Source organism: Eptatretus burgeri, chromosome 2 (genome assembly GCF_056783735.1).
Source record: "Eptatretus burgeri isolate ZD-2024b chromosome 2, Ebu_testis_v1, whole genome shotgun sequence".
In the NCBI taxonomy this organism is placed as follows: domain Eukaryota; kingdom Metazoa; phylum Chordata; class Myxini; order Myxiniformes; family Myxinidae; genus Eptatretus; species Eptatretus burgeri.
Genome location: NC_140962.1, coordinates 90,567,274 through 90,591,021, shown reverse-complemented (window position 1 = coordinate 90,591,021; position 23,748 = coordinate 90,567,274). Strand labels below are relative to the sequence as shown.

Genomic DNA, 23,748 nt, shown 5'->3' with positions numbered 1-23,748 from the left:
GCTTCGCCCACCGAAACAGACAATTCAGTCGTGACCCTCCTGGGACTACCGCCAGAAACCAGTCACGGGTGGGGTTTTAACCCCACCACCACCCAGTCCGCAGTCCACCCGCGCGAGATAGGGTAAATCACCGAAAGTCGATATACCTATGGTACTCGCACGGGTAATCTGCCGAGGGATGGGACCACGCCACAGGCCTACTCCGGACACGAACCGCTTAAGCAGTTCGTTCCGTATTACAGGGATAACCGAGCGGAGTTATCGTCAGCCTTGACGGTTCCGATTAATTACCAGGATGTTGAAACCCACTACAAATCCCTTACGTGATGCAGGATGGAGATTCAATAAAAGGAAAAGACGAAGCAAAACGGGGAACAATCGGACAAGCACACTTTTATTTCGGAAACACGGAAGGCACGTATTTACAGTCAGCAACAGTTTTCATACACGTATTCAATCAAAGCAAATAAACAAAAGCAAGGACACAATGCAGGGCTACAACCGAATATAATTTACACGAGCACAGGAACACTTAAACGATTCTACTTGACCAGACTGGCGCCACACACACATTTACACCAAACCCCAAAAGAAAATGGAAGTCGCGACTTCCCTTTGTGTGTCGAGTCCTTCTCTCGTGACCGCAACTCCGCGCTCATCCGGCGTGGTCCGCGAGCTCGTGCCTCACGCCGCACGTGTGGTCCGCTCGACAGCACGGACGGGGTCTTGGGGAACGGACGGGGTTTTCCGGCGCTATCTCCGCGCTCGCTAACGGGATTCCAGGGCTTGCACGAGGATCGAGGGCTCGGCAGGAACAACAAGCTCGCCAGGATCAAAAAGGCTCGTACAACGAACAGGAACAATAAGAAGAAGACCTTGCAGGAACAACTAGCAGATGACCCGAACCAGAAGAAGACGAACACCAACCCTCCTCGTCCGCCCATTTTGTAGCGCGGGGCTCCGCCCTTCGCCCCGCTGCGTTTCTGGCTCCACCTGCTTTCTGGAAGCTTCCCAAAAAGGGGCATGCCCTCTCGTTCCCCCCTCCCCGCGCCGTGCGGGGGACGAAGAAAGTCAGTTTTGGCTTGGGGCCAGGGAATTATTCCCCCAAAATCAGGCCCCCACCTTTTTTTCACCTTTGACCCCTGGCTCAAATCACACTTCCCCCATGCCAAAGCGCGGGCGTTTTGGGCGGGAGATCTTAGCGGGAGATATTCAAGCTGCCACTCCGCTCCGTTTCATCCGTCCCGCGGAGATCGTGACCGCACGGTGCTCGCTGAATGGCGAGTGGCGAAGACGTGGTAGCGTAGTTGTGGAAGGTGGCGTCGTGGTGTGAATGGCATGATTGTTGGTGTCGTGTAGTGAATGGCGTGATCGTTGAGATGTTGGTTGTGGCGATGTTCATTGTTGTTCTTGCACCAAATTAACTACAGCAAAAGAAAAACGGCTAACTGAAGAATCGCAGCCCGAATGGATCACATATATTCCCTCTAAACAACGTGTTTGGGCTAACGACACATGAACTTACCGATATATCTCACCTGAGGACCCTTTATGGTGTAATGCGAATTTCCACAACCGTAACAATATGAACGGCGGAGGTGTAAGTCACAACCGCCAGATTCAAGTGAAAAGTTTGTTTGATCGTAAACATATAGATGTACTTTTACTCCAGGAAACACACATAACTGAAGATGTGGACTATGATTGGTGTCGCCTCTTTAAGGGACAGTGCATTTTTAATAATGTGTCATCTTCTTCCGCTGGTGTGGCCATTTTATTCAGACCTGGGCGAGTACCTGAATCATGCCACTTCCAAGAGGTTATCAAAGGCCGGTTCATCTCTCGAGAACTGGTCATCAATAATTTCCATTTTCCACTATGCAATGTGTATGCGCCCAGTGAGAGTGTAGAACGAAGAGCCTTCTTTTTGTCTTTAATCAACACTTTCGCTTAATTGATCTCAATGATTGTATTTGCATGGGGGGGGGTGATTTTAATTGTACCTTCGAAACCTTTTTAGACAGAAATACAGCAGAACCTCACCGCAAATCCTATGCTGATTTGTCTAATTTTTTTTCGGCAATAGGTATTTAGATGCATGGAGGCTATGTCACCCCAACGAATCTCAATATACGTGGGGACGTTGGGCTAATGGGAGAGCATCCTTTGCTAGACTTGACCGGTGGTATATAAACTCGCATTTCAGGAATGCTGTTTTCTCTCCAGTTCACTTTCCATCCTTATTTTCCAATCATCATTTGGTTACCATGGGCCTCTCTTTCTCTCAACCCTCACATAAAAGTACGTACTGGTAATTCAACACCAATCTTCTTGAAGATACTTAGTTTAAAAAAGGCTTCTATACCTTTTGGGTTATCCAACTCTCAAAAAAAAGCCTCTTTTTCTTCATTAGAGGTATGGTGGGACAACACAAAAGCACAAATTACAGTGTTTTGTCAGCATTTTGTTTCAAATGTTACCGATGTTAAAAATACAACAATGGCTCTTTAGAGGCTGATATCATACAGTTAGAAAATGAAGTGGCCAGATATGGAAATAGGAGAGACCAAAGGATATTAGTTGAAAAGAGGACCCAATTGAGAGAACTGCCACAAGAAAAAGCAGCAGGGATGTTAATCAGATTAAGGATAAACAACACAAGTCTGAAGACGACGATGGTTCATGAGCGGTATTTGACGATGTAGATAGTTTCAGAAGTCAAGGATGAGACAATGTGATAATGTTTGACCAAGTTATAAAAATGATCAACATGATGTGGTACGAGTGACAGGTTATTAGCTGCAAAATGTGGAAAACCCGGTTTCGTTCAACAACTTGAAAAATTTGACCTTTGCATAACCTTTAAAGGTCCCAAAATAATGTTGTGGACATTAAAATAAGGAAGCAGGATACGTGCTATAGCTTAATGGAGTTAGTTCGTCGAAGGTGGAAAACTCGGTTCGATTCCCACAACTTTAAAAATTTGACCTTTGTGAACTTTAAAGGTCAAAGATCAAGGATTATGACCTTTGGTGCAAAACTTCTTCTGGAACATTCCAGGAACAATATAACGTCATATAGGCTATATGGCATTTCACACTCCTCGGATTATCCATACTTTGATGAAATCAGCGTAAAAACAAACTTGAAGGGGGCGCCTTGGGCAAGGTGTTCGAGATAGAGAAAAATGGTTTCAAGAATTTAGGTGGGGAATGACCTCAAGATTATGCATAAAAATATTGTCATCCTAGCTCTCAAAGTTTGGGCGGTCGTCTGATTTTTATGTCAAAAAAAAAGTTTATGACCTTGACCTTGTGACCTTGACACTAAAATGAAAAAAAAAAAAATCTAGCTCCGTGGGGCTATGCAGGTGCCATTGGGCTAACCAAATACCGAAACCCCTGCCAGATTCGACAAACCCCCTAGGAAAAGATGCAAATTGAAAATGGCTACCCCCTAAAAACACAATTTGCAATTTTCTAAGTTCGTGACCTTGTCGCCTTTACCTTGGGACGAAAATGAAAAATCGAGCTCTGTGGGGCTATGCAGGTGCCATTGGGCTAACCAAATACCGAAAACCCCTGCCAGATTCGACAAACCCCTCGGAGAAGCATTTTTTTATGTCAAAATCGCAATTTTCTAAGTTCGTGACCTTTTGACCTTGACCTTGGGATTAAAATGAAAAAAAACGAGCTCCGTGGGGCTATGCAGGTGCCATTGTGCTAACCAAATACCGAAACCACTGTCAGATTCGACAAACCCCCGAAGAGAAGATGCAAATTGAAATCGGCTACCCCCTAAAAACAAGTTTTTGGGGCGTGGCTCCGCCCATAATGGGCACACCATGCCCATTCTCAGGAAAACACAACTAGATCATGATATAAACCTCCCAGCAAAATTTCATCAGGATCAGATCAAAACGCATGGAGCTATGCTCGGGACAGACAGACAAGCCGGTAGGCGGACATGGGTAGTGGGCCGTTGCTAGGAAACGGAGGGGTCCATGGAAACCGTTCTTTCTCACACATAACTGGGACATACCATGATCCTACCATACCAGTTTCATGTATATCTGACTCATAGTCTCTGAGATATAACGAACCGGGCGTAGTGGCGTGCGCCTGTAATCCGGCTACTCGGAGGATTGGGTTGGAGGATCGCTTGAGGACGGGAAGCTCTGCACTGGGCCGTGCTATGAGAGGGTGTAGGGCAGCCCGGACTCATGGCGAAACCCAATCCATATCCCTGTGTCGTAAGACGCGACCAGGGTTGCGTCAGGAAGGGCATCCGGCGTAAAACCTGTGCCAAATCAGTATGCGGATCATAACGGAAGATCCGCTGTGGCGACCCCTAACGGGAGCAGCCGAAAGACAAACAACAACAAGTCTCTGAGATATAACGAACTTCGTTTTTTTATTGTTTTCGACCAGGGTTCATTCAAAGTCTATCTTCTCCGACAGTTTTCATAGGATTCGGCTGGAAATTTTTGACAACATGGCTGAATGTACTGCTCACAGTCGCTCGATTTTTGATTTTCGAAAAAATAATTTAATGATTTTTCAAAAATTTCAAAGTCCCATTGCTAGGCAACGGTGGTGTCCATAGCAACGTTTCTCATTTGCACACAACTAGGTCATGGTATGAACCTACCCACCAAGTTTCATAGAAATCGCCATTGTATTAACGGAGCACTGGAACGAACAGGCAGACAGACAAACATATCGACGGAAAAACTGATAATAAGGGTAGAACAAATTAAAAAAAAAAATTTTTTTTTTAAGTTTTTTTTTTTTTTTTCGACTGGATCGACTACCCAACAAACAGACAGACAGACAGACAGAAAACAATAACGAATATAGTGGTCACTTATATTTTTCGTGAAAATATTTTTTCGTGAACCAATAAAGGTTTTAGATACTCCCAGCAAATCCGCTTTCCAAATGGATTTTGTCAACAAATCACAGATTTTGTCAACAGGAGCTGGTGCTCCTGCCTCCCACCTTTCTCGGCTTCACGCTGTCGAAACCAGGGCATTTAAGATCATCGGCATCTCCGGCTATGAAGCTGAGTCTTTGGGCCTCTCACTCAATCACCGCAGGTTGGTCGGTGGTCTTTCTGTCTTCTACCGACTCCTCTCCAGCCTTGCCCGCCCCTGCTCTCTCTGCGATTTGTCCCCACCACATTTCCACAGGGCGCTCAAGGTCCGCCAACAACCCCCTTCTGGTAAAACTACCAAAATCACGAATCACTGCTCATCTTCACTCTTTCATTCCTCTTTTTTCCCGCCTTTGGAATAAACTTCCTCACTCTATTCTTTCCCATTCTTCCCTCCAGGCTTTCAAAACAGCTGTTCACCACCACCTCTTATCTTCCCCCATCCAAATCCTCGATCTTTTCTACCCCCGATAATCCACCCAAGCCCACTTCCTTCAATTCCCCTGCTTTCCTTCCTGAAAGTCCCTGTAATGTCCATCTTCTCTTCGCCATGTTCCCCGTCCCATCCCCATCCCTCTCCCTTCCACAGTTCACCTAATGTGTCTGTTCCCCACTGTTTTGTCCCTTCCACTCCTGCCCCTCTTGTCTCATGCCTCCTTGCTGTGAGTTGTGTGTTAGCTCTCATACGAGCCTTGACCAAGGTATACAAAAAAAAAAATCACAAAAGACCATTTTTTTTCTCAGCTAGACTCAAGAGGAAACATGGTTGTTAACTCCAGTGATGTACGGTTGTGCATTAGAGATTATTTTTCAAAAATTTATGCAAAACGTACTGTTTGTGAGCAAACTATGGAACCTTTAACTTCTCACTTACCTTCCATCACTGAACCCCAGCACCTGAGCTTGGACTCACCTATCAGATTGCCTGAGCTAACGCAGACCCTTGCTGATTGAACTTGAGGAAAGCGCCTGGAATTGACGGCTTACCGGCAGAGTTTTTCTTGGCTTTTTGGGACCTGAGTTATTGAATGTCCTGGAATCATCTTCAGTAAATGGAGAACTGCCTCGAAGTTTTAGAAGAGCGGTGGTGTCTCTTCTACCAAAGACTGGAGACTTACGGCAGATGAAGAACTGGCGACCGGTCTCGGTATTATGTATGGACTATAAAATATTGTCAAAAATATTGGCCAGTCGGTTGAAGATGGTAATTGGTGATCTCGTCCACTCTGATCAGAACTACTGTATCCCGAACAGATCAATTTATGATAATATTTTTTTGATCAGAGATTTGATTGAGTGTGATACCATGGAAAAAAAATTTGGGATAATATTTCTTGACTTAGAAAAGACATTTGATAGTGTTGATCATGTGTTTTTGCATCATGTATTGGAAGCATGTGGTCTTGGTACCAATTTTAGGGCCTATGTATCCTTACTGTACAGCAACATATTTAGTATTTTTAAAATCAACTAGACAACCCGTGAACCTGTTGGGTTCCCGTTGTGACAGCGGTTGATGGAAAAAAACATTTCAAGAAAAAAAAATAAACCAATGTCACCCGCAGGGTGACCCGTATCTTAGCAAAAGGTGACCACGTGTGACTTCTTTAAGGTCACACTGAGGTGAACAGAGCTGCTATCCACCAGGAGCGACTCCTTGAGGAATTTCTGCCTACGCGAGATTCCGATGAGAATCGTTCTACAGAGTAACCATGAAAAATCTGCGTTTGCCTCATAACGTCACCAAATGACGTCATAATGTCTCAAGCTTGACATATCTAGAAAGGACTCAGAGGTGTTCAATTTGAGGTACTACACGATATGGTTCCTAAAACTTGAAAATTTGACCTTGGGGTCAAATATGTTTGACCTTAGGCGCTAACCATGAAGGTCAAGGCCAATCGCCACCAAAAATTAATCAGCTGAGCGCCAGACCATGAACTATATTCCCATGAAGTTTGAAGACTATCCGATCAAAATTACTTAAAAAAATAAGGGTTTCGTCAACTCCCCTGATTTGCGACAAAGTGACCTTGACCTTCAAAATTTTATGCGCTGAAAGGGACCTCTATAGGCCTCTGATATGCGAAGTTACAAAAATTTCCAATGAGAACTGTGCTCTGCAGAATTTTTTATACGTGATTACAGACAAAAAAAAACATACAAGCTGACTAACATATCTTGCAAAAACTTCGTTTTGGCAAGATAAAAAAGATAGCTCCAGCGGACTATACCGCTGAGGTTGTTTACATTGATCAAATACTCCCGAAGAGTACATGACTGAATCGGGAATGGATTTTTAAATATTTTTTTTCGTTGCCCAATTTGAACGAAACTTGATAATGCACACTGCAGATGAATGGTGAGTAAGGTGGGCTGAAAATTTTTGCGCTATCGTGTTTACTGTTTTGGCTGTATTTTGGAAACATACATACATACATATATACAGTCATGCACCGCATTACGACAGTTCAGTCAACGACAGACCGCATATACGACCGTGGTTCCATAAGATTATAATGGAGCTGAAAAATTCCTATCGCCTGGTGATGTCGTAGCCATCATAGTACTGCCAGTCGTATAAAAGTACAGTATAGCACATACAATTATGTACAGTACATAATACTTGATAATGATAATAAATAACTACAGTGTGGCCCAATTATAACTCGATCGTTGAGGTCCATAAAATGTCATCGGGAAAAAAGCGGGGTCGCGCTAAATCGGGATTAAAGAAAATCACCGTTCAAACTGACCCAATGTTGACCTAACATCCTAAAACACCCCTATTTTCGCCCTGTTTGACCCGTTTACCTTCTAGCAAGTAAATTGCCTCTGAATTAAAGAATTCCACGAATAAATTGTTGTTGTTACAGTAGAAATTAAAACAAATTAATTTTTAGTAAAGCTATTTATGTTGTTAAAAAATTCGCACTGTTCTGAAAATATATCACACAACTGACAGGTGCGCATTTCTTCATTTGTAAGTTATAACATCGATGCAATGATTACGTATTTACAAAATCCAAATGTTATTTATTCACCTTTCTATAATCGATGCGAGAGATCGTAAGCAGCCGCTAACAACACACATGGCCGTCATGAACAGCACAAAGGTAAAATTAACGCGTCTTCCGTTTATGTTGGTTGTGGGACAGTGGCACAAGATATGGAGGTGACATTGATGATCCTGATCCTGTATAGGCCTAAGCTAATGTGTGTGTTTGCGTCTTAGTTTTTAACAAAAAGGTTTAAAAAGTATATATATATATATATATATATATATATATATATATATATATATATATATATATATATATATATTTGTACAGCTGTACAATGTGTTTGTGTTTTAGGGTTACGGTTATTACAAAAGTCAAAAAGCTAAAAAAAAATTAAAAGTTTATTAAGTAAAAAATTTACAGGAAGCTAAGGTTAACTTATTATTGAAGAAGGAAAAAGATTTTAAAATAAATTTAGTGTATCCGAAGTGTACAGTGTTTATAAAATCGACAGTAGTGTACAGTAATGTTCTCGGCCTTCACATTCACTCACCACTCACTCACTCACTGATTCACCCAGAGCAACTTCCAGTCCTGCAAGCTCCATTCATGGTAAGTGCCCTACACAGGTGTACCATTTAAAAAAAAATCTTTTGTAGCGTATTTTTACTGTACCTTTTCTATGTTTAGATAAGCAAATATTTACTATTGTGTTGCAATTGTCGATAGTATTCAGTACAGTAACATGGTAGGAGCAATAGGCTATACCATCTCGGCTTGTGCAAGTATATTCTATGATGTTTGCACAATGACGAAATTGCTTAAAGAGCAGGTTTTGGGTCGCTGATGACTTCGCGTGATTTGAAGGTTGTAATCACATTAATAATCATAGGGGAATTATTTTCTTACATTTGAAACTCAGAATATGCTAAAGTTAACGTAAAAGTCAAAACTTTTGTCAGTGATCGAAAAACAGGCCAGAATTTACTGAAGATACTATGATGTCACGTTCTCCGAAAACTTCGTGAACATTCGGAAACAGCATGTGAACAATGGCGAGATGCGAATCAGAGAGTGATTTCAGCGGCGATGAAATCGAGTGTTTTCATTCTGATATTGCCGAGGACGAATCGGAGGATGAGGGGAATTTATACTATGGAGTTTCTGGCCCTGAGCCATATAAATTTGAGCCACTTGCAAGTGCCAGAAAACAGCCTATTTCGTATACAAGCGGCAGGACTGCTCGGCAGTTCACACTGACAGACTCCACCAGACAGATTGGTTTGTAGATTTTCATTTTCTTGTTCGATCCATAAAATAATGTAAAGTTTGACTCGTCTGTGACTTGATATAATAATTTTTAATCCTCTAGTCACTCAAGAGTCAGAAATAGAATGAATCAATAATGGACCCAAATATATTGTTGCGGTCTTCGCGCCCGCCGGCGTGCGACGGCCACGTAACTCGAATCGCGGCACGTCGCCCACCGGACGGACAATCCAGTCGTGACCCTCTCGGACTAACGCCGGGAACCAGTCACGGGTGGACCTTTCGGTCTCACCGCGATCGAGCCAATCAGCCCCCGCGTGGGATAGGGTTGCTCGCCAAATTCGAACTACCTAAGTACCCACGCGGAGGGTAGACCGGGCGATCGCACCTCGCCGCAGGTCGACTTCGGACACGGGCCACTTAAGCGACCCGTTCCGTACTATCAGAATAACCGAGCGGTGTTATCGTCGACCTCGACGGTTCGATTAATTATCGGGCGTATTCAGCCCACTACCAACCCTTTACGTGAAGCAAGATGAGGGTTCAATGGGGGAAAAGACGAAGCGAAGCGGGAAACAGTTCAACAATAAAAGCACATTTATTCGCGGCACACGGGAAGCACACAAATACAATTCCACCAAATGCACACAAAAAAAAGAAAACACAATTCCATTTACACAAAAAGCAAACATAAAAGTGAAAACACAGTGCAGAGCTAATACCGACTACCGAGCACACGGCAACACTTATACAATTCTACTTCACAGACGGCGCCGACAACACATACCCAAAACCAAGGAAAAGAAATCCCCCAAGAATGGGGCAGGCCTGAGGCCGAGACCGGGTCGGGCCTACCCGTCTGGTGATGAGACGCGGAGCGGCGATGGCCCCGCAACCCGCGGGCCTCGTGGACAGTGCCTGGCTGGGGGTGGGAACGGGGCCCCCTTGGTCGCACTATCTCAGCGCGGGGGGGGAAACAGGAGGGGGTTGCTGATGCTCGGGGTATAGAGGATCTTTATTATCCCTGGTGTGCGTCTCCACCTCGGCCAGGTCGCGCTGCCGGCCTCCCTCGGGCGTGCAGCTCCTGGCACCGACGCGAGCACCCCCCCGTCTGGTGTCGCCGCCTTTCCACCGCTCCGTCCCCTCCGTTCCGACTCCCACGCACACGACGAGCAGCTCCACCGCCCGCGAAGTCTTGACCCTCTGCTTCCGACTCTCCTCTTCTTGACTCTCCGACCCGTTCTTGTTTGCGACTCTCCTCTGACTGACGAACACCGTCCTTTTATCCCCCCGTAACTTCGCCTTTGACCCCCTCCCTTTGACCTTTCACCTCGCTCCCCATTGGCCCGAGAAAAAGTGGGCGTGAAGGCTTTTTGATCCACAAATTTGCATATATCGATCGCCCTGGGGGCGGGGCCAATTCGCCCCTCGCTCACCGATTGGACGGCAAAAAGTGGGCGTGTGTCGTTTTTGATCCGTTTTTGAAGCAGAAAATCCGTGATTTTGTACACGCTGTTCAACGTGCGCCCTACACGAGTCCAGCATCGGTGCCCATGAGTGGCGCGAGATGACGGTGATGCGATGGTGGCGAGTTGTGACGGTAAAGGTCGTGGCGGTTGTGGTGAAGCGGTGTTGTGGTTGGTGGTTGATGTTGTGGTTGTGGTGATGGCGATTGGTCCAAAATAAAGATAGTAAAAGAAAAACGGCTATCCTGAAGAGTCGCAGCTCGCATAAATGACATGTATTCCCACTAGACAACGGGTTTGGGCCTAACTACACATGCACTTACCGAGATACCTCACCTAAGGGACCTGAATGGTGGTTTGCGAATCTGGTAACCACAACACTACCCCCTTCCCTTTTTACAGACTCGTCCCGAGTCGTCAAATTTTCGTGTGCCATCATGTGTAGTTTTCCCCTAGTACATTTTACCTACGGATCCCTGAGTGCGACATTCATGGTATTCGTGTCCCCAAAATAAATAACCTGAGGGCTGCGTAACTATCTAAACAAACTCACTCACACGGACGACTTAAATAAAATTGCCGGCGCTAAGACAAACATGCCGGGGGCGCACTCATATGTACAGTACATCTTAACCTTAACTTACAAATTTTACACTAAACCATGGCCCAGGATCATCGAACTCTGCAAAAAGAAAGCAGTTAGCAGGGAGCCAGGCTGCCCACATGCAGTCTCTGACTCAAACAATGCAGGTGACAGGGAACGTGGCTGGCTGCTCACACGCAGTCCAAGGCCTTCCCTTTTTAACTGAACGCAGTGAACCACAACGGTGCATGGGCTGCACAACGCAGTCTCCGTGCCAGCTCAAGTGGCACACGCAATGAGCACAACGAATGAATGCATGAACGGTTTGAACTGAATGCAGTGAACCACAACGGTGCATGGGCTGCACAAACGCAGTCTCCGTGCCAGCTCAAGTGGCACACGCAATGAGCACAACGAATGGATGCATGGACACAAACACGGTGCACGGGCTGCCACTGCAGGCCCGTGTTGTAGCTGCCAACAGGGCAGTTCTTGCAGCTTGCAAACTGTTGCCTTGCGGATCCTGGCGCACATGGAAATGAACAGGGGGGGGGGGGCAAAGCAAAAATTGAACGGGGCTGGTGAACGTGGGCAGTGGGCATGGCATGGCAAAGGCAGCAGGCAAACACAGCCCGCAGAAGAAGAACGTTGCAGGCAAACACAGCCGGCAGATGAACTGGCCGGCACAGGCCTCGAAGAAAAACAGCCAGCAGATGAACTGGCCGGTACAGGCCTTGCAGCACAACAACAACTGCCGATGAAGTTTGCCGGCCTCTGCCTTGCAGCAAAACACGGCCAGCCGATGAAGTTGGCCAGCCTTTGCCGTTCAGTGGAGGTTGGTGGAGGGAGTGCGGTGGTGCTGGCCACTTGGAAGGCGGGCTCGGACCTACCTACCTGTCTCCCTCCCACCTATCGCCTTTGCCTGTCACTGTCCATACCCACTCCCTTAATTTGTCAAACCCCAATTTAGCCCCAACTTATTTTTTTATTGTTTTTATTTTTACTTCCCCACTATAAATCGTCCCCTAACCCCCTTTATCGTCCTTGTTCGGCTAACCTATTCTGTCACCTAGCCTACTCCCAACCCCTACGTTCCCTTCCCGGAGGGGAACAAGGGAGAGCTAACGCCCTGTGTCGAGGCCCATCGAAGCCTCAGAATGGCCTCGCCAGAGTTCGGCGATCTTAACACCAAGTGGGTCCAGCGGCCCACAACGACAGCGAGGGGATGGATGGTGCGGAGGGGTACATCTCCTAATCTACCCTAACCATTTAACTGTTAAACTACCCCGGGGCTTTCAACAAGCGCCTCTCGCTTAAACTATTGGTTCTAACAACCCAGATTCCCGTCGCCTGTGTTGGTGTCCTTACAATTTCGGGCCTCGCCCCCCAATTTTCTCTCCGTGCCCTCACACGGTCTCCTGGCTGGGACACGTGGCTCCCTTTGGCAGGCACGACCCTCTGCCGATTCTCCCGCTATGGCACCCCCGGGCACTACACTGCCTCCGAGCCTACCAGCTCCCTAACACCGGGGAGTGCCCCCCATGGCACCTCCCCTGAAACGCACACGTGGCAGGCCGGCCTCCCGGGCCCCTTTCCGAGGGTCACCCGTGCCCACAACACTGCCCACGCGGCTAATGGCGCCCGCGGCCCGCGCACCGAGCAGGCGCACCCGTGCCCACTACTCTATCCCGGCCCCCCATGGGCCCATGGCCTACCGCGGCCGACTAGCCTGGTGCCCGGGGTACCCACTCAGCGATACTCACCTTTCGCAGCCACGCTCCCAAGCCCGTCAACAGGGCTCCTGCACCCCTCCAAATGGGTCTCGAGCCTACTTTCCCACCAACAGCAAAACGACCTCCATTTTTCAATTTGACTAACCCAGCTAACTCACTCTACACTGACCCCGGGGGTCCCTTGGGCGGGAGTCACTCCTCCCCCCAATCACTCATCGCACCATGCATTCCCCATTCGCTCCATACACACAGACCCGCTGGCCTCACTCACTCACCAAGCACATGCTTCCACTTCACTCACCAACAACTCTTCAACACACTCACCGCTGAACTCTGCCATCCTTCTAACTACATCCCCGAACTAACTCGTGCTCCCACGTCGTCCCTTAAACTATAGCACGTTCCTTTTAACACTACGTAGCTAAGCTACGTCCCCTCTACACATTCACCAGTCTGTCACGGTCTCCAAATAAATCATTTTATTTCCCAACCTAAATCTGGCTACAATCCCTCTAACTAATCCATTCCACGGACTCCATGAGGACTTACCCCTGCCCCATGGAGTCGGTCTAACTAAGCTAACCCTTCCCCCTAACTAGTTTTCATCCTGTGCCCAGGGTAAGGGGGTCTTTCACCCCTTGCCCAGGAATCCTGTACACCCGAAAGTGAGGCTTGTTTTTCCCTTTTTTTTTTTTTCATGCCCAGCACCTGCGCGGCAACTCAGAGCTCGCGCACTTTGCACCTGCCCGTGACGTCATGCAGCTGCACGTGTTCCTCGTCCCTCCTTGGACGGGACCATCCGGCAGAGATACCCCTCCTGCCGGATTCCAACCCCACGTGCAGCCATGACGTCACCGTGCGCATAAAAAAAAAAACACAAGCCACACGTCTCGAGGGGTTCCCCACGCGAACACATGTGCTTTGCCCGTTGGAGCTTAACACACACGATCGCGTGGAGAACCCGTCCGGTCCAAATCCGTTTACCTGCCTAAACTTTGTCCGTCCGCGGGATCGGCAAATCCACCGCGTGCGTTTCCGGACCGGGACTTCACTCTCGCAAGCGAGCACGTGGTGGTCTCGTGCGTTGCACAGCACGAACCGCGTGCTCACTGCTGGGTGAACCCGGCACGGTCCTCGAAACAACTACAGCCGCTACTCGGCTCTCTCTCCTCTGTCGCAGTCTCCGTCTCCATTCCACACACGCATACCTGCGTGTTACGACGCACACAGTCCACTCCATCAAACTCACACCGGGAGACGCGGCTGCGTGCTCCCGCATACCAACCGACATCTCCCTCTCATACCGCTCTCTCACACACACGGTCTCCTTTGCACACAGCGACCTTGCACACGGCCGTTCACTCACGCGTGCCTCACTACTCACACAAACCATACTACTCACACGTGGTGCTCCATTCACTCGCGCGGGGGCACTCACCCGCGGTGCCTCACCCACACACGCGAGGGCACTCAACCGCTGTGCCTCATCCACACACCGTGCCTCATCCACACACGGCGTGCTGGGAAGCACGCACTCTGGCACCATCGCCACCACACCACTCACACACGGGGTCGCTTCCACACACGGTGCCGCACTCACACCTTGCACCACACACACAGGGACAACCACACTGGGGATTTGTGTCCCCACAAGGGTCTCCGGGGCCTCTATACCCCCCAAGCTCTCCGTGCACCCGTCCACAGCACTCGTCCCCTCAACCTCGCAAAGCACGACCGAACTCACCTGGTCGTGACTCGCCTCAAGGGGGCATACTCCCTCCCCTCGTTCCTGGAGGAGGCCATCCCGCTGCTCGCACCGGGTCCCTACACGCTCCGCGAGCTCCCCCCCATTGTCCTCCACTACCTCCGTGTGTGCGTGCGCGTCACTTACCCCGTCTTCATCGTGTAGTCTTCCCTCTATCGTTCCCATCTCCCGTGTCTCTGCCAACTCTTCACCCTTTACCTCCCTTGTCTCAACTATTATTTCTGTTGTCGTCACCTCGTGTCTCGTCTCACACGTTTTGGTCTCCCCATTTAATTTTTCCCTTTCGGTCATCGTCACGACCCTCGCCCAACACGTTCCACGAATTATTTTTTCACCCGCCTCCACCGCGCGGGCCTGTCAGCCGTTGCACCCCCACCCAGCTCGTTTGCTCCCACACGTGGAGTCGCCATTCCCAGCTCCCTGGTCACGGCCTTCATGCCCGCCTGCAGGCATCGGCCCATGTTCTGCGTCTCACCCCGTAGTTCTTTCATTTCTTTTCTCATTTGCTGTGTATTCGCATCCATCGTCGTTTTCACTTCATTTGTATTTGTATCCATCTTTTTGTTCATTTGTTGTGTATTCGCATCCATCGTCGTTTTCACTTCATTCATTTGTTTGTTCATTGCCGCCAGCATGGCGCATAGCTGCGCCATGTTGGATGCACTCAGCTGAGCCGTTTCGGCAAGGGTTGGGGAAGGGTCTTGGTGGAGAGGGGGGGGGGAGGTGTCATACACCGCGGCCGCTGCCGCACCCACCTCGGGCCCTGGGTTCAGTTGGGCGAGTCCGTGTTCCTGCACAATCAACATTTCCTGCTCGGGGATTCCATCCTGGACCATGGATCCTACACATTCTACATCCATTTCTAATACCCCCGGCTCCCGCTCGCCTTGAGACGCCATCTTGCTTCTCGTGAAGGGTTAATTTGCTCGCTCGTAATTTGGAGGGAATCGGGGGTCGCTTCTCTCACCCCTGGACCGATTCCCGTGAATTTAGCCGGAGACAGGACAGCCCGTTTTCCTGTTCTCCGATACCAGTGCCGCGAGGAGGGCGATGAATTTGTATCGCACGACCTGACACCAGTGTTGCGGTCTTCGCGCCCGCCGGCGTGCGACGGCCACGTAACTCGAATCGCGGCACGTCGCCCACCGGACGGACAATCCAGTCGTGACCCTCTCGGACTAACGCCGGGAACCAGTCACGGTGGACCTTTCGGTCTCACCGCGATCGAGCCAATCAGCCCCCGCGTGGGATAGGGTTGCTCGCCAAATTCGAACTACCTAAGTACCCACGCGGAGGGTAGACCGGGCGATCGCACCTCGCCGCAGGTCGACTTCGGACACGGGCCACTTAAGCGACCCGTTCCGTACTATCAGAATAACCGAGCGGTGTTATCGTCGACCTCGACGGTTCGATTAATTATCGGGCGTATTCAGCCCACTACCAACCCTTTACGTGAAGCAAGATGAGGGTTCAATGGGGGAAAAGACGAAGCGAAGCGGGAAACAGTTCAACAATAAAGCACATTTATTCGCGGCACACGGGAAGCACACAAATACAATTCCACCAAATGCACACAAAAAAAGAAAACACAATTCCATTTACACAAAAAGCAAACATAAAAGTGAAAACACAGTGCAGAGCTAATACCGACTACCGAGCACACGGCAACACTTATACAATTCTACTTCACAGACGGCGCCGACAACACATACCCAAAACCAAGGAAAAGAAATCCCCCAAGAATGGGGCAGGCCTGAGGCCGAGACCGGGTCGGGCCTACCCGTCTGGTGATGAGACGCGGAGCGGCGATGGCCCCGCAACCCGCGGGCCTCGTGGACAGTGCCTGGCTGGGGGTGGGAACGGGGCCCCCTTGGTCGCACTATCTCAGCGCGGGGGGAAACAGGAGGGGGTTGCTGATGCTCGGGGTATAGAGGATCTTTATTATCCCTGGTGTGCGTCTCCACCTCGGCCAGGTCGCGCTGCCGGCCTCCCTCGGGCGTGCAGCTCCTGGCACGACGCGAGCACCCCCTCGTCTGGTGTCGCCGCCTTTCCACCGCTCCGTCCCCTCCGTTCCGACTCCCACGCACACGACGAGCAGCTCCACCGCCCGCGAAGTCTTGACCCTCTGCTTCCGACTCTCCTCTTCTTGACTCTCCGACCCGTTCTTGTTTGCGACTCTCCTCTGACTGACGAACACCGTCCTTTTATCCCCCCGTAACTTCGCCTTTGACCCCCTCCCTTTGACCTTTCACCTCGCTCCCCATTGGCCCGAGAAAAAGTGGGCGTGAAGGCTTTTTGATCCACAAATTTGCATATATCGATCGCCCTGGGGGCGGGGCCAATTCGCCCCTCGCTCACCGATTGGACGGCAAAAAGTGGGCGTGTGTCGTTTTTGATCCGTTTTTGAAGCAGAAAATCCGTGATTTTGTACACGCTGTTCAACGTGCGCCCTACACGAGTCCAGCATCGGTGCCCATGAGTGGCGCGAGATGACGGTGATGCGATGGTGGCGAGTTGTGACAGTAAAGGTCGTGGCGGTTGTGGTGAAGCGGTGTTGTGGTTGGTGGTTGATGTTGTGGTTGTGGTGATGGCGATTGGTCCAAAATAAAGATAGTAAAAGAAAAACGGCTATCCTGAAGAGTCGCAGCTCGCATAAATGACATGTATTCCCACTAGACAACGGGTTTGGGCCTAACTACACATGCACTTACCGAGATACCTCACCTAAGGGACCTGAATGGTGGTTTGCGAATCTGGTAACCACAACAATATTATACACCGGAGCATTGGCGTTGAAGTCTTTCTGACAGCTGAGCTTGACCCCAGCGAAAGTGAACAGTGAGAACAAACCCCAACTTTCAAGAGACTGTTGTGGCATATAAATACTAAAACATATTAAGCCTCATTGGGAAATATTCTACCAAATTTAGAAAAAAAAGCGGAAAATTGATCAATTTTTTACAATTGAATTGAAATAGCCCAATTTGCTGATGCTGTTACAAAAGTAATTTAATCAACAATAAGTTGACTTGTTGAGAATTTTTTTCATTCTTGTGTTTTTCAGAAAGTTTATTTATGTGTTTTTCCATGTACTCTTTAAGAATACATTTCAAGGTTTTTCTCACTTAAACTCAACAATTGATTCTGTGACAGAGCAGTATCTGGAGAACTTGTCAACCAACAACTCATATTCACAGAATGGTGATCAGATGTGTTTATGCCTTCGTAATCCTTGGCTGTGAAATGGTCACCACAAATGACAAGTCTATCCAAAGGGTCCTCTTTATCCATTTTCTTTGGGGGGAAAATTCACCCGTTTTGTTTGTACAAATCTTATCCACTGCCGGCTAATGTTTGATTCCTTCGGGAATCGGTGGGAGCGATTACCCATTTTCCAGCCATTTTCGCAAAACATGACGACACACGTACGAGGCATGATGTACAAATATCCAAATAACTTTGTTCTACAATAATTCAAAATAAAAAAGAATAATATAGACAGTTGCAAGCTCAAAAAAGTGAAAGAACGGCTCGCTGAACTGGACACGTCTTCAATGAGCGAGTGAGCATCCGCTTTGTTTTGGAGAACGTGACGCCAACATCTATATATGGCACGCAGCTGGTTTTTTTTCAACAGCCTCGAGAAATAACAACTTCGGAGTTAAATTTCATTAATTTTCCCAATAGTTAGGCAACCACAATAATTTGTATCGAACTATTTAATGCACATATAATCATATTGATAAATTTTCAGAACATGTTTAGTGACCCGCAACCTGCTCTTTAACGACGCATTTCTCAGAATGTATCTCCGTCGTTAAAGCATGAGTCACATTTGCTCTACGGCTAGGATACGGCGGCCATACCCCCCCCCCCCCAGAATTGACAGAAACGTGCGGCGGCCGCAGAGTTTCTGAGGTGGCCTCAGGGTGGCCCAATGGCTATCTTTTACAGCTTGGTTGGCCTGTAAAAGGTTGGCCGTAGCAATTCGACAAGCCGTAGCCATGACGTAGATGTGTTCCACGTCGTACGGTGGGCTTGCGTTATTTTTGCGGCTGCCGTAGGCTCTTATCAATGAAAAATGAATTTTGCCAACCCCCAAAAAATTACGGCGGCCGCACTATTTCCACAGTCGCCGTAGGGTAGTCCTAAGGTGTCCCCGTGTTCACCATACGGTGGCCTTGCGGTCTGTGTGACTACTTGCGGGCAATGCACGGTTCCCCTGCGCCCGCCATGCGTCCTACGTACGCCCTCCGTGGCAGTCTGCGTCGAACGTGCGCTACCGCTAGAGATCGGAGTATAAGTGTTTGCCACACACATCACATTTCACCAGCAGCTCAGACCAGACACATCACCATGCCTCCAAAGAAGCGATCAACCATCTGTATATAACCTGGTCCACAATCTATATGACAGATATGATATATGATATACATATGAAAAAGAACTGGTATATATATACCCACTCGTCACCGTCCGTACGTTCGCCTTAGGGCCCCCCTGCGGTCGCCTTGCGGGCACCTTGAGTCTGCCTCAAAAATTCTATGGCCGCCGCAGGGACGCTCTAAGGTCACCGTGCGACATCAAATCAAAGACCGTAAGCACCCCCACGTTTTCTGTCTCCACAATTTCGAAATACCCTGTGTGGCTACCCGAAAAATACAAACATATGTGACTGCTACATTGTGTGACCGCGGAAATACTGCGCTGCCCTATAATTGCTAGTGGCCATAGATTTTTTTAGACCCTACGGCCGCCGAGCCGAATGTGACTGAAGCATAAGCAGCACATGACTGTATATATATATATATATATATATATATATATATATATATATATATATATATATATATATATATATATATATATATATATATATATATATATATATATCTTCTTCTTTCGGCTGGTCCCGTTCGGGGTTGCCACAGCGGATCATCCGTATGATCCGCATAGTGATTTGGCACATGTTTTATGCCACATGCCCTTCCTGACGCAACCCTAGTCGCCTCTTACGACACAGGGATATGGTACACCTATTTTAACCGGGGTATACACCGGCCCAGTACACTGGTACTCATTTCGCCGACCTCGGAAGGATGACAGGCTGAGTGAACCCCCTGGTGTATTAATTCAGTGGCTCAACGGGGATTGAACTCAGGACCTTTTGGATCCCAAGCCGCTGCCCTAACCACTGCGCCAACACCAGGCTATATATATATATATATATATATATATATATATATATATATATATATATATATATATATATATATATATATATATATATATACACAGACACACACACACACACACACACACACACACACACACACACACACACACACACACACACACACACACACACACACACACACACACACACACACACACACACACAAGATGAGAGTTTTAGTAATATATAGATAATGAGCTCGTCTCTCCTATACAGGTACAGAATGGGGTGAGGCAAGGGTGCCCGGTTTCTGGAATATTATTCTCCTTGGTTTTAGAATCACTTCTAATTCTATTCAGGTGAAATATTTCAGGGGTAACTGTATCCACCGGGATTCCTTCAATAGTTGTATCAGCTTATGCAGATGATGTCGCTGTGGTCATTAAGAATGAGAATATCTCTGCATTTGTTAAGTGTTTAAATCTCTTTTGCTTGGCATCTTCGTTGAACTGTAAATGGAATAAGAGTAAAGCCTTATGGGTTCCCAGTCTTAAAAACAATCTGCTTGGGACACGGTTAGTACCACCGGTGCATTTGCCTTCAAAGTTAAAATGGGTGGAAGATGGAGTCAAATATCTAGGGATGCTCCTGGGAGAATGTCCTTAAATAGGTCCTTAAATATGTCCCACTCCTATGTCCTTAAAAATTGGGATGGGATGGTTGAACGTGATAAAAAAAAAGATTAGGACTATGGAAGAGAGCCCTACCCCACCTTTCCTGCAGAGCTCGGGTTCTCGTTGTAAATAATTTGGTTGCCTCATCTTTGTGGCACACGTTTATCTGCCTCCAACCACCGGAAGTGCTACTGAAGGCTGTTCAAAGGCAACTGGTTGTATTTTTCTGGGGTGGGTTTCATTGGTCACAGCCAAATGTTACATGCCGTCCTTTGGCTGAAGGTGGCCAAGGACTTGTCGACAAAAAAAAGCTGCATAATGGCTTTTCGGCTGTGCCCATCTCAGATGTTGATGCACGAGGAACAGCTGCCTCGCCAACTTCTGGCCCGTCACATCTTGCAGCAAGCAAGTGGGCTCGGTTACAGCCTTGAACTCTTCTTGATCAAACTCCAGCATGTCGATATATCTCATCTTATAACATTTTATCAGAGTCTTCTGAATGCTTGGCAGAGCCCTTCGGTTAGTCGCCACCAGGAAACTTATGCTACAAACATGTTTGTGGAAGAACCCCTATTTTACAACCCTTTGTTTCCTGCAAGTCCTCGAAGCCGTGACCTTTATCAATACTTTATTGCAGCAGGCATAATCAAAATACTACACCTCCGCTACGGTTCCGGGTTGTGGTGGAAAACAGTGCCGGAGATAACAGATACGACAAGAATAAGGTCAAATAGGATGATCCGAAAAATCCTAAGAGAAATTGTGAAAAAAAAAGTTCTCAACTTGAACTAAAATGGACTCAAGAAAGGTTTGTGACAACAAATGACTTGGGGTTTCCTGGGTTAATTGTACAACCGAGTCACAGAGATTTACCCCCCATGAGCTCAGGAAAAATATTTTTCAGAAATACAACAGGAAGGACCAATACAGACTGTCGACTTGAGTCTTACTCTAGGTCTCTCCATTAAATGGAGTGGCCAGGAGGAAAAGACTAATGCCAGAAGGACTCCCACCTGAGCCTATATGGAACTCATTCTCAAGTAAGCTGGTTGCTAAAAGGACTGGAGATTTACAGTGGCAATTAACACATTGGGTCATTCCTTAGAATAAGTTGTCATTTTTCTACCATATCCGGGTGCTGCCCTTTCTACATTTGTACAGAGGATTTGTTCCATGCATATGTTGACTGTACAAGGCTTGTGCCATTATTTCAATGGCTGAACCACCTAGCAAAAAAAGTCACAAATTACCTTGTCTCTAAGATCATTTATTTTCGTATGGAAAGAAGAAGTAAACTCATTATTCTTGTTCTTAGTAGCCACAGCAAAAATGGTGATTTATTTATCGAGGTAGGAGAAATTGAAAGGAAAGCCGATTGGGATGTGCAATGTTATCGTTTTTTTCAATGCCTTAATAACAGAAAGACTTGGTTCTTCTGACCACGTCCTTGTTAAAGTGGACATCTCTCTGGCTGTCATCAGAGAACCACCTCACCGCCGTCGAGTCTGGCATTTCACTCAAGCCGACTGGCAGGGTCTCCGAGCAGCCATCAAACTTACAGACTGGTCTCCTATCACTACTTTCTCAAACATCAACTCATCCTGGGAATTCTTTCAAAGAAACTTGCTCTCCCTCATGCACAGATTTATCCCCTCTCGTGTTCAGTTGTCTTACCCTTCCTCCCGCCCTTGGTTTACTGAAGCTTGTGGCGAGGCAGTTGTCCTGAAACAACTTGCCTTTGCCTCATGGAAAGCAAACCCAACTGAGGGCAATCTCAGTTCTTTCCACAAAGCTCGGAACAAGTGTGTAGCTACCCTCAGGAGAGCCAGAAAACAACATCTTTCTCATCTCAAGTCTGAACTCTCAAACCTCTCTCCCTCCTCAAAATCCTGGTGGCGTTTAATCAAATCTGTTTCTGGTGTATGTTCCCCCTCCATCCCCTCCCTTACCTCAAATGGCCGCACTGCTGATTCCACACGTGATAAAGCTGAATGTCTAAACTCGGTGTTTGCAGCTAAATCTTGTGTCCCAAACCCATCACTATCTCTACCCACTTTACCCAGTCGCACCCAACTGTCCCTGGACTCTGTATCCTTTTCTCCTGACAAGGTGGAGAGCTTGCTTTCAAACCTCGAGTCAGATTCTGCAACCGGTCCAGACGGCATCAGCCCACGTGTCCTCAAAGCCTGCTCTTCTGCTCTTGCTCACCCTCTCTCTGTTCTATTCACCCTCTCATTTTCCCAAGGTCATCTGCCATCTGCTTGGAAATCTGCTAACATCACTGCCCTGCATAAAAAAGGTGCAAAAACAGATCCCTGTAACTATAGACCAATCAGCCTTCTCCCAATCATCAGCAAGGTTATGGAATCCATCATCGCTTCAGACATGAAATCCTTCCTCTTCTCCAATGGCTTGATTTCCAATCATCAATTTGGTTTCAGACCAGGTCACTCTACCCTAGATATGCTGCTACTGCTCTCCCATCATTGGATGGAGGTCCTCAATGCCAGTCAGGAAATCCGAGCCGTATCCCTGGACATATCACGTGCTTTTGACACAGTCTGGCACCCTGCCCTACTCACCAAACTCTCTTCCCATGGTATTCAAGGCCATCTCCACTCATGGCTCGCAGACTTCCTCTCCTGTCGCAGTCAACGTGTGGCCCTAAATGGAGTTCTTTCATCCCCTCTTCCTGTGCAGGCTGGAGTTCCTCAAGGTAGCGTTCTGGGCCCTGTTCTTTTTCTGGTTTTCATCAATGATCTCTCGGACTCTCTGGAAAATCCTCTATTTCTCTTTGCCGATGACTCCACCCTCTGCCGTACCATCTGTCATCCCTCAGACCGGCAAGCAGCAGCTTCTTCGCTCACTGCAGATCTGGATAAAATCACAAACTGGTCCAACACGTGGAACATGTCTTTCAATCCAGACAAATCTCACACTCTCACTATGTCTCTTCGAAAGGACCGTTTACAAAACCCCCCCATCCACTTTCTCAACAATCCTCTGGAAGAAGTCTTTTCTTTCAAGCTTCTGGGTCTCACTATCTGCCATGACCTTTCCTGGGAAAGTCACATTTCCAACCTTGCCTCAAAAGCCAGTCGCCGACTGGGAATCCTCCGTCGTGCAAAGTCCTTCCTCGGCCCTC

General features: G+C 47.7%; 2 protein-coding genes and 1 pseudogene across 4 annotated transcripts in view; 2 read left to right on the top strand and 1 right to left on the bottom strand.

Annotated features, from left to right (window-relative positions):
• The window catches only part of NAA10 (N-alpha-acetyltransferase 10, NatA catalytic subunit), a 164,178-nt gene extending 157,702 nt beyond the window's left edge, over positions 1–6,476 (top strand). The window contains exon 10 of the mRNA XM_085870279.1: positions 5,830–6,476. The gene's annotated coding sequence lies outside the window, so the exon portion shown is untranslated. The remainder of the gene's footprint in view (positions 1–5,829) is intronic.
• The window catches only part of LOC147032543 (centrosomal protein of 83 kDa-like), a 120,910-nt gene that overhangs the window by 56,701 nt on the left and 40,461 nt on the right, over positions 1–23,748 (bottom strand). The window lies entirely within an intron of this gene.
• LOC147032545 (signal recognition particle RNA) lies at positions 4,101–4,242 on the top strand (annotated as a pseudogene).